Genomic DNA, 16060 nt, shown 5'->3' with positions numbered 1-16060 from the left:
GTTTCACCCCTAATAGCAGCTTTGAGTGTATACCAGACACAGACCCAGGCACAGAGTCACTGCCATTCCTGCCTCCACTCCAAACTCACTACATGGGGGATATGCAGCCCATTGTGTGGGGACAGGATGACACAGTGTATTCAGGTGAGTCAGTTCCTCCCTCCCATTCTACCTAGGATGGCCCATTAGGCACAACTAACTCCTTTTGTATGTGACTGTCTTGAGGGAATGGACAGAGCCCAGCTGTCACCCACCTAGTGTGTATTCAGAGAAAGGCAGAAGCCACCAAATGGCTAAAGTAAGAAAATTCTAACTTTCTAAAAGTGTCATTTTCAGAATTACAATTTAAAATCCAACTTCACCAAAAGTTTTGATTTTAAATTGTGATTCGAGAGACACCAAACTTGGGGGTCCAATCTCTTCCCAATTGGAAATTACACTTATAAAATGTAATAAGGTAATCTCAATGTTATCCTATGGAAGAGCTAGACCTTGCAGTAGTGAAAAACAGATCTAGGACTTTTCACTACCAATACATGTAAAACTTAAAAGTATATGTCCTACTGCACCCTACCCTTAAGTTATCCAGGGCCTACATTAGAGGTAACTTATATGTATTAAATAGGAAGGTTTGGGCCAGGCAAGAGGGTTACTTTGCCTGGTCGGCGTGACAGTTTAAACTGCGCACACATGCTATGCAGTGGCAGGCCCGAGATATGTTTAAAGGGCTACTTAAGTGAGTGGAACAGTCAGTGAGGAAGGTCTACTAGTTGCATTTAATTTAGAGGCCCTGGGAAAATGTAGTGCACTATATTAGGGACTTATAAGTGAATTAGATATGCCAATCATGGACTAGCCAATGTTACAATGTTGTAAGCAGGGAGCACATGCCCTTTAGCACTGGTTAGCAGTGGTAAAGTGACTAGAGTCCTAAAGTCCACAAAACAATTCAGCAAAAAGTGGAGGAGGAAGTCAAAGCTTACCCCGGGCGTAGTGGGCGTAGCGGGGCTACGTGGAAGGACACAGAGTTGAGAACAAACTCCATGGAACTCCGTGGCGCTCTGCTACGCCACCTGCCTTATTAACAATTGCTTACAAGTTAAATAAAAGGACTTTAAAAGTAAATAAAAACACCTTACCTTAGCTGCGGCGTCCCCGGGCTGCCCTGCTAATCTTCATCTCGTTTTGTGAAAAAACTGCGCACGCGCCCAGGCATGCGTATTTCTCGAGAAATGCATGAGTGCACGCAAGCACATTTTATTCACAGAACGCGATGAAGAGAATGAGGGCAGCCCGGGGACGTCGAAGCTAAGGTAAGGTGTTTTTACTTACTTTAAAGTCATTTTATATAACTTGTAAGCAATTGTTAATAGGGCGGGTGGGAGGCGGAACTGGCCAATTACGCTCTCCCGTGGAGTGTGTGGAGATTTGCCTACGCCGCGTTCTCAGCGGAACACGGAGTAGGCAAATTTCCGCACACTCTGCGAGTGGAGGTCTCCGTCTGGGGGGTAGTCAAAACATGACCCTGCAGAAAGGCCCATTTCTAACACTAACTATATGGAAAAATATCCCACTCCACTTGAGGTCTGTTTGTGCACATCTCTGTAAGCAGGTAAACAAAGTAATGTACTACAGAGAAAAACACAAACTGCAATGATTTTGCTGATAGGTGAAGAAGATGAGTATAAAAGGGTCAAAACAAAAAAAAGTTACTGCTAAATTTTAATTGTTTTCTTTCTGCAAAAAGAAAGACCGAGAACTGTGTTCAGTAACTGTTCTTCATTCTTTTGGATGCTTTTGAAATTTGATTAGGTGGATCAATTACATTTCCAGCTTAATTTAGCTAGAAAACAAATATTAGTTGTCTAACTCACATTCAGCAGAAAAAACTCATTAGGTGGAGAGGAAGAATTAGAGCGCAAAAGAATACACACCTGGCACAAAGTAAGCACAACCACTCCTGAAATCAACAAAATGGAATATCTGATAATCAAAATGCAGGGCTGGAAGTGGATTAAACAGAAATAAATTGAGAATTACTCAATTAGATATACAGCTGAATTCTATAGCTGAATGTGTCATAATTTATTGTCTAATTTATTTTTGAAAACTTATATATCGAGAAAAAAGGCCCAAATAGGAGACAAAGCGATTTACGTAAGGATTGTTGTAACACTGAAGAACAGTTCTGTTATGTAAGTATTTCAGGTATAACATTTACTCAAGGCAGGTTTCAAGAGGAAAAGTTTCAGACAGGTAAAAATGATACTTTAGGTTTTAATTACTAGACCAACATTCAGGCCATAAATGTCTAAGAAAAAGGTATGCAGCCTGCCTCTTTGCTCAGTGGTGAAGCCAGTGGTTATGCAACCACCACTAGTTCTGACCAGATACACATCCCATGTTCTGAGCCACGTGTGTCGTTTTCCCACAAGCAAAACAACGCTTGCCTGGACCATGCATCTGCTTTAACCACGCATATGTGTGATTAAGGAAGATAGTGGTCTAGATGTCCGGATGGGCAGGGAGAGGAGCAAGAAGGGTCGGGACAGGTAGCTTTGGACACGGGGAGGTAAGATGGGCTTGGGCCGGGTTTGGGAGGTTGTTTTTAGGGGTGCGGGTTGGTTTGGGGCTCAAGGTAGGGCAGGGTTGGGTAGTTTTTTGGAAGGGGGCAGGGTTTTAGGACTCAGGGTATCAGTGTATTTTTAAGGGCCGTGTCTGGTTTTAGGCCTCAGGGTGGGGAAGATAGGGCAGTTTTCAGGGGCGGGGTCAATTTTAGGTCTCAAAGAGAGGTGCTGGTGTCGGGGTAGTTTTTGCAGGGTTATAGGCCTCAAAGCAGGGGGAGGGGAAGGGGTAGTCTTGAGGGCAGAGTCAGGGGTCAGTTTTAGTACTCAGGGCGTGGGGGCTGGGCTCGTGTTACTATTTGGTATGGAGTAGGGATTTAGGCCACAGGGCAGGGGGAGTGGTACTTATAAGGAATGGGCGGGTCGATTTCATGGCTCAGGGCACAGGGCTGGAGGTAGGGGGCAGGATTTTAGGGAATAGATTGGCGAGGGCGTTGGGTAGTGGTAATTTAACACTCATATCCATTCAGCAATCATACCTTTACAACAAAAGTTGTTGTAAAGGCATGCATGGTAAAGGAATGCATGGTTAAGATGCATTCAATGTTGGGACCGAGTTGTTGAGGCATGCATGGTTTAGCTATCCTTGCTTCTGTCGTACAACCCACATCCCACTCATGATGTTGAGAATTAGAATTCAGCAGTTACATCATCCATTTTTGCAGATCGAGACAGACTCATTGACAACATTTGTTTATTTCAGAAAGATGCCATTCTTGTTGTAACCAGGTAAAATGGTGATAATGGAAGAAGAACGGATAGACATTTTTGTTCCAAAACGGCCTCCATCATAGATCTATTGAAATCCAGTTTCAATTTAGAGGGTGTGAATTTAGGGGCCCATTAGGATGTTGGGCGGATCGCCACCGCCATGCGGGTGGTGGCGACCTGCCCGACATCCTTTGCCGCTCGCCACCCATTTCCCCCCCACCATATTAGTATGGAGGGGGGACCACCGTGGACCGAAACACCGTCCGCCGCTTTTCCGCCCCGGTCGTCTTGCGGCCGAGTCGAAAAATGTTTAATATGGTGGCGGTGTCTCTTAGGCACCGCCAGTCATATTATGATGGGCTTTGGGGAATGCCTTGCGGAGACTTCCTGCTGGGGCCTGTTACGGGCCCCCTGGGACTCCAGGGGGGTGGGGGGTGCACATGGGGGGTATCTATGGTGCCCCCTACTGTTGCACTCTCTGGAGTGGGAATAGTAATGTTTACCCCTACCCTATCCAACGCTTTCCCTACTGTTGCACTCTGTGGAGTGGCAATAGTAATTTTTACCCCTACGCTATCCAAAGCTTTCCTTACTGTTGCATTCTCTGGAGTTGGAATAGTAATTTTTACCCCTAGCTATCTGATGTTTTCCCTACTTTTGCACTCTCTGGAGTTGGAATAGTAATTTTTACCCCTACGCTATCCAACGCTTTCCCTACTGTTGCACTTTTTGGAGTTGGAATAGTAATTTTTACCCCTACGCTATCCAATGTTTTCCCTTCTGTTGCACTCTCTGGTGTTGGAATAGTAATTTATACACCTACGCTATCCAACGCTTTCCCTACTGTTGCACTCTCTGGAGTGGGAATATTACTTTTTACCCCTACGCTAACCAACGCTTTCCCTACTGTTGCACTCTCTGGAGTTAGAATAGTAATTTTTACCCTTACGCTATCCAACCCCTACCCTACTGTTGCATCTCTGGAGTTGAAATAGTAATTGTTACCCCTACGCTATCCAACGCTTTCCCTACTGTTGCACTTTTTGGATTTGGAATGGTAATGTTTACCCCTACGCTATCCAACGCTTTCCCTACTGTTTTTGGAGTTGGAATAGTAATTTTTCCCCCAACGCTATCCAATGTTTTTCCTACTGTTGCACTCTCTGGAGTTGGAATAGTAATTTTTACCTCTTAGCTATACGACGATTTCTCTACTGTTGCACTCTCTGGAGTGGGAATGGTAATTTTAAGTTCTATGCTATCTAACATTTGTATTACTGTATTTTATTTACTTATGAATTTTGAATAGTATTTTGATTTATTTAGCTATTACAATTTTTTTGTATAAATTTAGATATAGTAGTATATAATTAATTTTAAAAATATTAAAGGTATATATTTTTTTAACATTTATTGTACGTAAATCTTTACTTTTTATTTATGTTTTTATTTTATGTTTGTAAATGTATTTGTAATTGATAATATTTTTTATTAATTTATAAATTATTAAAATAATTATTACAACGTATTGTTAAGTACATATTTATTATATATTTTCTGTATATGCTTAATAAATGTATCATTATTATATATGTATTATTTATTAATTTTAAACATTATTAGATATTTTTAACTATGTTTATTTCATTTATTAGTGTTATTTCCTTCATTTTACATTTATATTTTTACAGAAAAAAACACCGATATTTTTAACATCGATATTTTTAACATCTATATTTTTATTTCGATATTTTTGTACTTACCATGTTGTAGATGGGATGTCCATATTCTTGACTTCAATATTTCAGCATCGATGTTTCTGTAGGTCGGAATTTTCTAGCTCGATATTTTGTCAGTGATTTGAATCGGCTGTTCAGGTGAGAATCCGCATGCACTTTGAAGGTGGATTAGAGATCTCCTTGCAGGCGGGTGCAGTGATTGACTGCAAAAGCCTGCAAGGTAAAACCTGGAAGAACCATGGGACCCACTTTACCCCCTCCCGTGGTCTGCTCCATGGGGGTGCACTGAAAGTGTGCCACCTTTTAAATGGTGAACTGTTAGTGCCCCTTCTTTGCCTTTGCCCCCCATCTAAAATACAGGGCAGGCGCAAAGGCAAAGGGATTCCCTCATTTGCATGGGACCATGCCCCCATGCAAATGAGGGAACACCCTCTGATGATTGTGCTGGCAGTGTATGTGCACCAGAGCTATCAGTATTAAAGAAGGGGATGCACAAGCATCTGTGGCCCCTTCTGTAATACCAAAGTGTCCAGGAGGGCCCACAAAGAGGGTGCAAATGCCTGTTGCTCCCCCAGGGCACTCCGGTAATATGACCCCCGGTATCCCTGGGGACCAATTGGCCAAATGTAAGGGAAGTGGCCCTATTACAGGTAGTGGTTTGATAGTAGATTGAAAAGGAAGCAAATAAACTGCCTAGTGTCTGTCAGAGAGAAAAGATTTTATTCAAATCAAATCTAGCCCTTGAACGTCTATGTGATTCAGGAGGGAGCAAAGGTTATATTGGGAAACAGTATCAAATACACCACTTAAGTCCAGAAGTGCACTTTGTCCTTGGACAAAAGTGTATCTAAGGTCATCTGAAACAGCAAGTGGAGCTGTTTTGGTACTATGGATATTGTATGATGAACATAGCACTACATAACATAGATGTTTTATAATATTGCTACCTGTGATCTTTGGGATCAGCGATCGTTGAGGCTTACATGTATGTAGTGTACATGTGTGAAAAATGTCTGTTGTTCTCCAAAACACTGGGTGCAACGTTCAGAGTGCCTGTGGTTTTTGCTTTTGCTCTGTGGGTTATGTTTCAGCAGTATTTATTGTCTGTTCTCAGATATATTCCCATTTGTATGTAGCTGAATATTCATTACATAAAAGAACAGACTTTCATTTTAAGTGCCCTATACACAAAAAGGCTTAGATTTACAATGATTTTTGCATCGGTGATACATCATTGTTGTGGTGCAGCCATGATGCAAAATGATTTTTGGAATTTACTAAGCCACACACTGCCACTTTGTGTGGCTTTACCAGGTTTTTTAAATACAAAGTAGAGCAAAACAGTGCATAGCGCTGCCTTGCGTTACTTTGCATCCTGATTATGTTTTAACAATTAATTTTGACACAAACCCAGATTTACAAAGACTTGTAAATATGGGTTTGTTCCAAAATGGTGCGCCTACCCAACAGAGACATAACGAGGAACAAAATCTTTATTTCTCCTCATTAGCTCCTGTTTCCATGTGTGCTGCACTGAACATCACACATAGAAAGAAGAAAATCCCTCTAAGTATTGTTTTTATTCGCAATTATATTCCTTCCTGCACACAATCAATCTTCCCTGTAATGCAGGCAACTTTACACCATGGTGTAATGGGCATGTGTTGATGGTGTGAAGCACACAGTGTACTAGTGGAGGGAGAGAGCAGAAAGGCTCCGCATTTTAGTACATATGGAGCATTTCTGCTCTATACCTTTCATGCAACATGCACAGACAGTTGCCTTGCTGCACCGCATTGGGTGAACGCGCCCCTAAATGACCAGCTACTGCATGAGAATACATCCAGTCTGATAGATTCTCCTCCATTTGTGGCAGCATCTACATTAAAAAATACACAAGTCACCTACTTTTAATACCAACCAACCTAACTCTGATTGGAAAAATGTTTTTAGGCATCAATGTAAACCTCTCAATTATCACTTACAGGGCTATTCACGAAGCTAACTAATGCGTGTTAGTAATTTACATGTGTAATTTACTCTTACACTTTTGAGTAACTTTAATACTTTTGACTATTCACAAAATCCAAAAGTAAAGTTACTCTAAAGCATACACTTACGTCTTTGCTCCATGATAAAGGGGATTGTACCAAATGTGCAAGTGTTAAGTTACGACTGCCAAAAAGAAACAGTGGGAAGTCCAGAACCTCATATGGCCAACCACTGAAAACACAACATCCTCCCATAGAATATAATTGAGACTGGCCTCAAAATACAACTACCTACAAAATGTTATTACATTATTTAAAATAGTGTGAAATATAAGTAAATATAATTTAATGTTAAAAAATATAACAATAATGCATACTTATTGTATAACTATTAAATATATCACCCACCTTTTTTATTTATAAATGAATGTAACATTATTCTTTAAAAAAAATGAAGGGTGGGTTGACAGCTATGCTGTGTGTATAGTGTAATGTCAATTGTTAATGTTGATTATCTCATGATTGGTGATAGAACATTGGCAACAGGTAAGGGCTGATAAAATCTTTTAAGTTCTACTAAAGTTAAACCAATAAGACAAGGTAACACCGAATAAATGGTGCCCTCACTGATATCATCAGTGATTTTTTTTCAGATACCAAAGCTTGGAGGTGAAGGACCTGGAGGGAGCAAAAGCCTTTGGCTTTTGCATCTCTTTGTCACCCCAGCATCCTGTGGCAGAAGTCTTAATTAATAGACCACCGGTGTCAGCATGTTCCTTTCTGAAGTTCCTAGACAAAACTATTACTCACTTAGCACTGAGGTATTCACTTTTTATGCTTTTAGAGGATTTTAATTTGCTTTTAGATAATTTGACTGATACAGAGCCTATGGATGTTAAAGAAATGATGATTCACTTGGATTAAAACCGATTGTTGGTTAAACGTCACATAAGGGTGAACACATACTAGATTAAATATGCTCCAATGTGGATATACTAGTGAAAGACCCATAACCGCTGATTTGGTCAGATCATTTTTTTATTAGATTTACCTGCCAATTTCCAGAAAAACTAGATCCAGCTTTGGTGAGGACAACCTGTAAGGGAATGGATCGGAATAAAATAATTCCAGAGGAGTTCTTGAGAACCCTCGAACCAACCGTCCCAAGCTTAACCGGCGAGTTACAAGAGAATGTCTTGAGGTGGGACAATTGGATTAGAAAAACTACGGAGGAGGTGGCACCGGATATCCCTAGTAACCAAGCAGAGGTAAACCCTCTAGCCAGTGGTTTAGAGTTAAATTTAAAATAACAGAAAAAAATTGTAAGACTCCGGAACAAAAGTGGAGGAAGGAATATAATAAGATGGAAAAGGCGGACTATAAAGAGGCTTTAAAAAAATATAAACTTTTAAAAATTAAAGCTAAGCAAGCTTATTATCAAATAAGGATCAAAATGGCAGGAAACAGACTCAATCGTGAAGAGCTTTCTGGCCCTGTTAGCATCTTTAAGCTCCCACCCAGCCTCTGTAGGGTGGGCAGAGAAGCTCTTGTGATGTTTTTACGTGAAGATTGCAAGGATTCATGCCAGCTTGTCAGAGGGTTTAAGACCATAGGTAGACTCTGGGTTAAGGCACCATGCCATTCTGATATCTCTACCTAAGGTAAAGCTGAGCTCTTTTGAACGTATGTCTTTGGAGAGCTCCCTGCCTGCTCTGAAAACCATTACATCTGGGTCACCTGCTGATGCTTGTCCTCCTACAATATTGGCAGGAAGTGGCCAATATTATCAATCCTTCGTTCAATTTAATTGTAAACACTTTAATTAGAACTGCCACATTTCTAAGTTGGTAGAAGCAGGCAAATATTCTCCCACTGATAAGAAATCCAGGAGGTTATCTGGCTCTCCCTGCCAATACAGACCAATATCTCTTCTGCCAGCCTTATCAAATAATTTGGAGAAATATGTGAACAAGCAGCTCTCTTGTTATATGGAAGCAAACAATCTACTTTACCCCAGTCAGTCAGGCTTTAGAGCTAAACACAGAATGCAGACTGCAGCAATAGAAGTGTCCGGACACATTAGAGAAACTTTGAATGTAGGAAGAGCAGCGGTATGGATTATGTTGGATTTATCAGCAGCATTTGATACAGTCCCCCATTCGATGCTGCTGGATCGTCACCAGGCTATTGGGGAAACAGGACATGTATTTGACTGGCTATTTTCATTTCTTGCTAAGAGGAGCCAGCAAGTTTGGACACCTCCTTACACCGCCATCCCTCTGAACATTCTGGTGGGAGTCCCTAAGGAGTCTGCTCTGAGTCCCACTCTCTTCAATATATATCTCACTCCTCTGGTGCAACTTGCTCAAGCACTGGGAGCTAAAGTTACTTTAAAGCATACACTTACGTCTTTGCTCCATGATAAAGGGGATTGTACCAAATGTACAAGTGTTAAGTTACGACTGCCAAAAAGAAACAGTGGGAAGTCCAGAACCTCACATGGCCAACCACTGAAAACACAACACCCTCCCATAGAATATAATTGAGACTGGCCTCAAAATACAACTGTCTATGAAATGTTATTACATTATTTAAAATAGTGTGAAATATAAGTAAATATAATTTAATGTAAAAAAATATAACAATAATGCATACTTATTGTATAACTATTAAATATATCACCCACCTTTTTTATTTATAAATGAATGTAACATTATTCTTTAAAAAAAAATGAAGGGTGGGTTGACAGCTATGCTGTGTGTATAGTGTAATGTCAATCGTTAATGTTGATTATCTCATGATTGGTGATAGAACATTGGCAACAGGTAAGGGCTGATAAAATCTTTTAAGTTCTACCAAAGGTAAACCAATAGGACAAGGTAACACTGAATAAATGGTGTCCTCACTGATATCATCAGTGATGTATTTTCAGATACCAAAGCTTGGAGGTGAAGGACCTGGAGGGAGCAAAAGCCTTTGGCATTTGCATCTCTTTGTCACCCCAGCATCCTGTGGCAGAAGTCTTAATTAATAGACCGCCGGTGTCAGCTTGTTCCTTTCTGAAGTTCCTAGACAAAAGTATAACTCACTTAGCACTGAGGTATTCACTTTTTATACTTTTAGGGGATTTTATTTGCTTTTAGATAATTTGACTGATACAGAGCCTATGGATGTTAAAAAATTGATGATTCACTTGGATTAAAACCGATTGTTGGTTAACCGTCACATAAGGGTGAACACATACTAGATTAAATATGCTCCAATGTGGATATACTAGCAAAAGACCCATTACAGATGATTTGGTCAGATAATTTTTTTATTAGATTTACCTGCCAACTGCCAGAAAAACTAGATCCAGCTTTGGTGAGGACAACCTGTAAGGGAAAGGATCAGAATAAAATAATTCCAGAGGAGTTCTTGAGAACCCTCGAACCAACCATCCCAGGCTTAACCGGCGAGTTTGAAGAGAATGTCTTGAGGTGGGACAATTGGATTAGAAAAACTATGGAGGAGGTGGCACCGGATATCCCTAGTAACCAAACAGAAGTAAGCCCTCTAGCCAGTGGTTTAGGGATAAACTTAAAATAACAAAAAAAAATTGTAAGACTCCGGAACAAAAGTGGAGGATGGAATATAATAAGATGGAAAAGGCAGACTATAAAGAGGCTTTAAAAAAATATAAACTTTTGATAATTAAAGCTAAGCAAGCTTATTATCAAAAAAGGATCAAAACGGCAGAAGACAGACTCAATCGTGAAGAGCTTTCTGGCCCTCTTAGCATCTTTAAGCTCCCACCCAGCCTCTGTAGAGTGGGCAGAGAAGCTCTTGTGATGTTTTTACCCGAAGATTGCAAGGATTCATGCCAGCTTGTCAGAGGGTTTAAGACCATATGTAGACTCTGGGTTAAGGCACCATGCCATTCTGATATCTCCACCTAAGGTAAAGCTGAGCTCTTTTTAACCTATCTCTTTGGAGAGCTCCCTGCCTGCTCTGAAAACCATTAAATCTGGGTCACCTGCTGATCCTTGTCCTCCGACAATATTGGCAGGAAGTGGCCAATATTATCAATCCTTCGGTCAATTTAATTTTAAATACTTTAATTAGAACTGCCACATTTCTAAGTTGGTAGAAGCAGGCAAATATTCTCCCACTGATAAGAAATCCAGGAGGTGATCTGGCATTCCCTGCCAATACAGACCAATATCTATTCTGCCAACCTTATCAAATAATTTGGAGAAATATGTGAACAAGCAGCTGTCTTGTTATACGGAAGCAAACAATCTACTTTACCCCAGTCAGTCAGGCTTTAGAGCTAAACACAGAATGCAGACTGCAGCAATAGAAGCGTCAGTTCACATTAGAGGAACTTTGAATGTAGGAAGAACAGCGGTATGGATTATGTTGGATTTATCAGCAGCATTTGATACAGTCCCCCATTCGATGCAGCTGGATCGTCACCAGACTATTGAGGAAACAGGACAGGTATTTGACTGGCTATTGCCATTTCTTGCTAAGATGAGCCAGCAAGTTTGGATACCTCCTTACACCGCCATCCCTCTGAACATGCTGGTGGGAGTCCCTCAGAGGTCTGCTCTGAGTCCCACTCTCTTCAACATATATCTCACCCCTCTGGTGCAACTTGCTCAAGCACTGGGAGCTAAGGTGATCTCCTATGCGGATGATACACAACTGCTCTTTACCTAGGACAAAGGTACTGAGTCAGAGGGTGGCCAGATTAAATTCTGCCAGATGGGCCATTTTCCAGAGGCTAGCAACAGCTCAACTTAAATGTAATGAAGAGAAAACTGAAACGCCATTCTATGGAAAGACTCCACTGGGTCTCTGGCAAACATTTTGGCCAGATGATTCAACCACTTCTGGATCCCAAAAATATGTATTGAAAAATCTGGCTATTAAATTTGATAACAGATTTTCTTTTAGGCCTCAAGTAAAGGGGTTAGTAGGAACCTGTTTCAGGATTTTGAGGACCCTAAATAAATATTTGCCTTGACTGTCCTTTTCAGCAAACAAAATGCTCACTCAGGTGCTGACCACATCTAGGATTGATTATGGCAATGGTCTGTATTTTGGTCTACCTGAATATTTCATAGACAGGCTACAGGCAATCCAAAATGCATTGGCACAACTTCTGGTAATTGTGCCTATGAGAACACATGTCGCGCCACATCTGCGGGCCCTTCTCTGGTTGCCCATTAGGGAAAGAGTCAAATTCAAGACTCTGGTACTAGTGCATGGCACCTTCAATCAAGTTGACCCCACTTATCTTAGAACCAGTTTTGGTATTTACAATTCTACAAGACAGTTAAGGTCAGCCAAAAATGTGTTGTTGCAGTCCCCAAGATACGACATACAAGAACAGGCAGAAGGTCCCTGATGTTTCTAGGGTCTGCAGCCTGGAACAGGCTCCCATTGGAACTTCATTCAATGAGTGTTATTCAAGAAGAAACAAGAAAAAACATAAGACATGTCTCTATAGGCAAGTGTAAGCCTCCTGGTTCTGTTTTTAGATTTTGTCGCTCCCAGACACTCCTTGGAGTAGCTGTGTGCGATACAACATGCAATCATCATCATCATAATTATCAATAATGCTATCAATGATGTCAAAGAACATGTAATGAGTGATGTCATATGTGAGGTCATTAGCAGTGCATGGTGAAGGAGCGAGTTATTGTTACTTTAAAAAGCTATAACTGATGAATTTCAGTGTTGTTTTAGCTTTCAAATATGTACCTGAATAGTTGCTTCAAGTAGTGTCCTTCTGAAATGGCTCTGAAAACTGTGAAATGCCCCTGAAAACTTGGCTGCAGCAGCTTCTCTTTTGATCTCAGCTGTCTTGCCTATAAGCGGGATCGGCAAGATAAACTATTTCCATGCATTCAAACTAAATATGATGCAGTAATTTCTGGGGCTGTGCCCCTTCGAAACTCCTCATTGACCCCTGAGCCTGCCTTGATACTTTCTCTTGTAACTACCGTAAATGCAAACACCTCTTTATAGTTTGTACTCATTCCTCAGGTACTGCGAAGAACACCTTGACAAACACAAGTCTCACAGAAGAGGACACATCCTTATCTTTTGCTTGGATATTCTGGACCTTCCACTGACAAGTAGAAAAGGAAGTTAACAAGCCTATCACTCTGGCTAATATCAGTGGTAAGGACATTAACCCCTTCCCTGCTGCGCACATTCCCCTGTTGTGCTAGGGGGCGGGGGGGGGGGCGCACAGCGCCCCCATGCTCATGACGAGCTCTGCTCGTCATGCAGTACAGTGCTCCTGTGCTCATGACGAGCTGAGCTCGTCACAGCCACACCCGTTTCTTTAGAACGCTCAGCACAGCAGAGGAATTAGCCCAGCGTGCGAGCGTTCTAAAGGCCATGACGAGCTCAGCTCGTCATGAGCACAGGAGCACTGTAGCTCATGACGAGCTGAGCTCGTCATGAGCATGCAACAGGTTAATGTCTGGTAAAGCCATTGAAATAGCTGACGATTAAGGATACCCTCAAAATAAAAATTGAGAAAGGAAAAAAATATAAAAATTTACATTTGTAAAAGAAAACTAAATTAACATAACTTAAAAGAAAATAAGAAAACAAGTTTCAAGTTTGCAAAATACAAGGCATGATCATTAGAAAAACATCAGGGTCTCTAGACCATATGCAATACCACATTTTGGGGCGGATTAAGTAGCCCCTTGCGCTGCCAGTGCATCACTTTTTGTGAAGCACTGACAGTGCATTTTTCTGCCCCATATTTACAAGGACAGGAAAAGCCACCCTGCATGGATTTTCCTGTCATTGTAAGTACGGCCCCTTTGCACGCAGCACTTTGCGTGAAAGGGGCATTAAATGGGTGTTGCTGTAGGTGTTCCTACGCAACACCCATGGAACCAGACACATTTTCAGATTTACAAGAAATCGTAAACCTGGAAATATGTCTGAATGCTACACCTCCCAGGGAAGGTGTAGGGAGGCACATTGAGGAGGAGTGTATTCATTTCTCCACATTTTATTTCTTCTTTCTATGCGTGCTGCATTCTGCAGCACACATAGAATGAGGACATTACCTCTAATGATTGTTTATGTACAGGAAGGTGTTCCTTACTGTACATAAACAATCGTTTAAATCAAGGACGTTTTACAAGTATAATTCAATTTCTGATTGTTTATGTGCAGGAAGGTAACCCTTCATGCACATAAAGAATCATACCCGTGACGCCGGCATCCTTGCACCATGGTGCAAGGGCGCCTGCATCAGCACATGGCAGCAGTGTGTGCGCCACCGCAGGGGGAAGCACAGAGATGTGACAGGTTGTAAATATATTGCATCCCTATGCTTCTAAACTTATGCAGCACATTGCAGCAAAATGACTTGCTAGACAGCGCTGGGTTAGTTTATTGTAAATCTACCCCTTTGACTTTTGTATTACAAAAGGGCCACAGACAATTTGATCATTGCTTCTGTCTTACTCATTGTGTGGGTGCAATTGTGCCTCCACTTAATGCTTAGTGGGCTGTTCTGTCATTTACATGGATCCATGGCCCCATGTTAATAAGGTAGTGTTTTGTCAAAGCAGAAAGCTATATTATAAACATGGCTGCTTGGGCAAAAAAGACCCTTGGGGGACATGTTAACTGTTTGCTGCCTGGAAAGTGGAGCACAGGTCGTACACTGCTCAGTAATGCATTTTGAGAGAAGACATGAAGGGGTATAGGAGGGGGCATGAAGGGACATAGGGATTCACAGGAATCCAACTAAGATGGTGCAATCAAATACTGGATCCATACGTGTGGAGAAGATTTCCACAAGTCTCCCACGTTTGATTTTTATTTTACACAAGCAAACTCCTGCTTTGAGAGATTTTTGGAAAACAAAGATATTTACTGAATGACCTCATAAAAAGTGGCAGCCATTCAACAAACTTTCTGTACCTTCAGCGAAGTTGTCCTGGTAATGGCTCCTCTGAAAGCATAGAGTTCCCTTCCAGGCAGACAAAGATCTGTAAATATGGTGGGTTGTGTGTTTGCCCGGACAGCACAGTACATCCCCCCACTGCTATGGCAGAAATTAGTCCAGCTCGCCAGTCTATATGTCCCCGCTAATCTGTGGCCCTAAATGACATTATATAGTTGAATTTTTGCCCTTCTCTAAATCCCTCAAGAGTATCTTTTGTGCTGCTAAAAGGGCCTGGGAAAGGCAAACTGTGGAAATGACTGAAGTAAACAAGTTTCAGAGCGGCAGATCTACAAGGAAGTGCCGCAGCGTGGCACCACAAGCCCTTTGGCTGCGTCAAAGTGCAGTACTTCCGAAGCACAGGGATGCAACACATTTACAAGAATTTGATGCATCTCTGTGCTTCCCCCTATGCTGGGGCAGAGACAGCATCCATGCGCTGGCGCATGCACCCTTGCACCATGTTGTAAGGATGCCTGTGTCATGGGGAGATTGTTTTTGTGCAGGAAGGGGCACCTTCCTGCACAAAAACAAACACGACAGGCATTTTCCTCTTTCAATGCATGCTGTAGAATGCACCAAGCATTGAAAGAGGAAAAAACGAGGAGAAATAAAAACATTTCTCTTTGTTATGCCTCGCTACGCCGCTTCTACGGTGACGTAGCAGTCAGACGCGTCTCCAGATTTACAATTTCTCGTAAATCTGGAGATGTGTCTTGTTCCATGGGTGTTGCGGGGGAACACCCACAGCAACACCCATGGAACGCCCCTTCAATGCAAAGTGCTGCATGTGAAGGGGCCGTATTTACAAGGAGAGGAAAAGTCATGCAGCCTGGCTTTTGCTCTCCTTGTATATATGGAGGAGCCCCCTCTGCCACCAGTAGGTCACGAAAAGTGGCGTACTGGTGGTGAAGGGGACTTGTAAATCTACCCCATAGTATTCTGTTTACGTTCTGACTCTATTGTTGCCTTCATGACCCCTTGAAACAGTTGTAGTATGGCTGTGCCAGAAGCACCGGAGGT

This window comes from Lissotriton vulgaris, chromosome 11 (genome assembly GCF_964263255.1).
Source record: "Lissotriton vulgaris chromosome 11, aLisVul1.2, whole genome shotgun sequence".
In the NCBI taxonomy this organism is placed as follows: Eukaryota; Metazoa; Chordata; class Amphibia; order Caudata; family Salamandridae; genus Lissotriton; species Lissotriton vulgaris.
The sequence above is the reverse complement of the archived record's forward strand: the minus strand, read 5'-3'. Positions refer to the sequence as shown.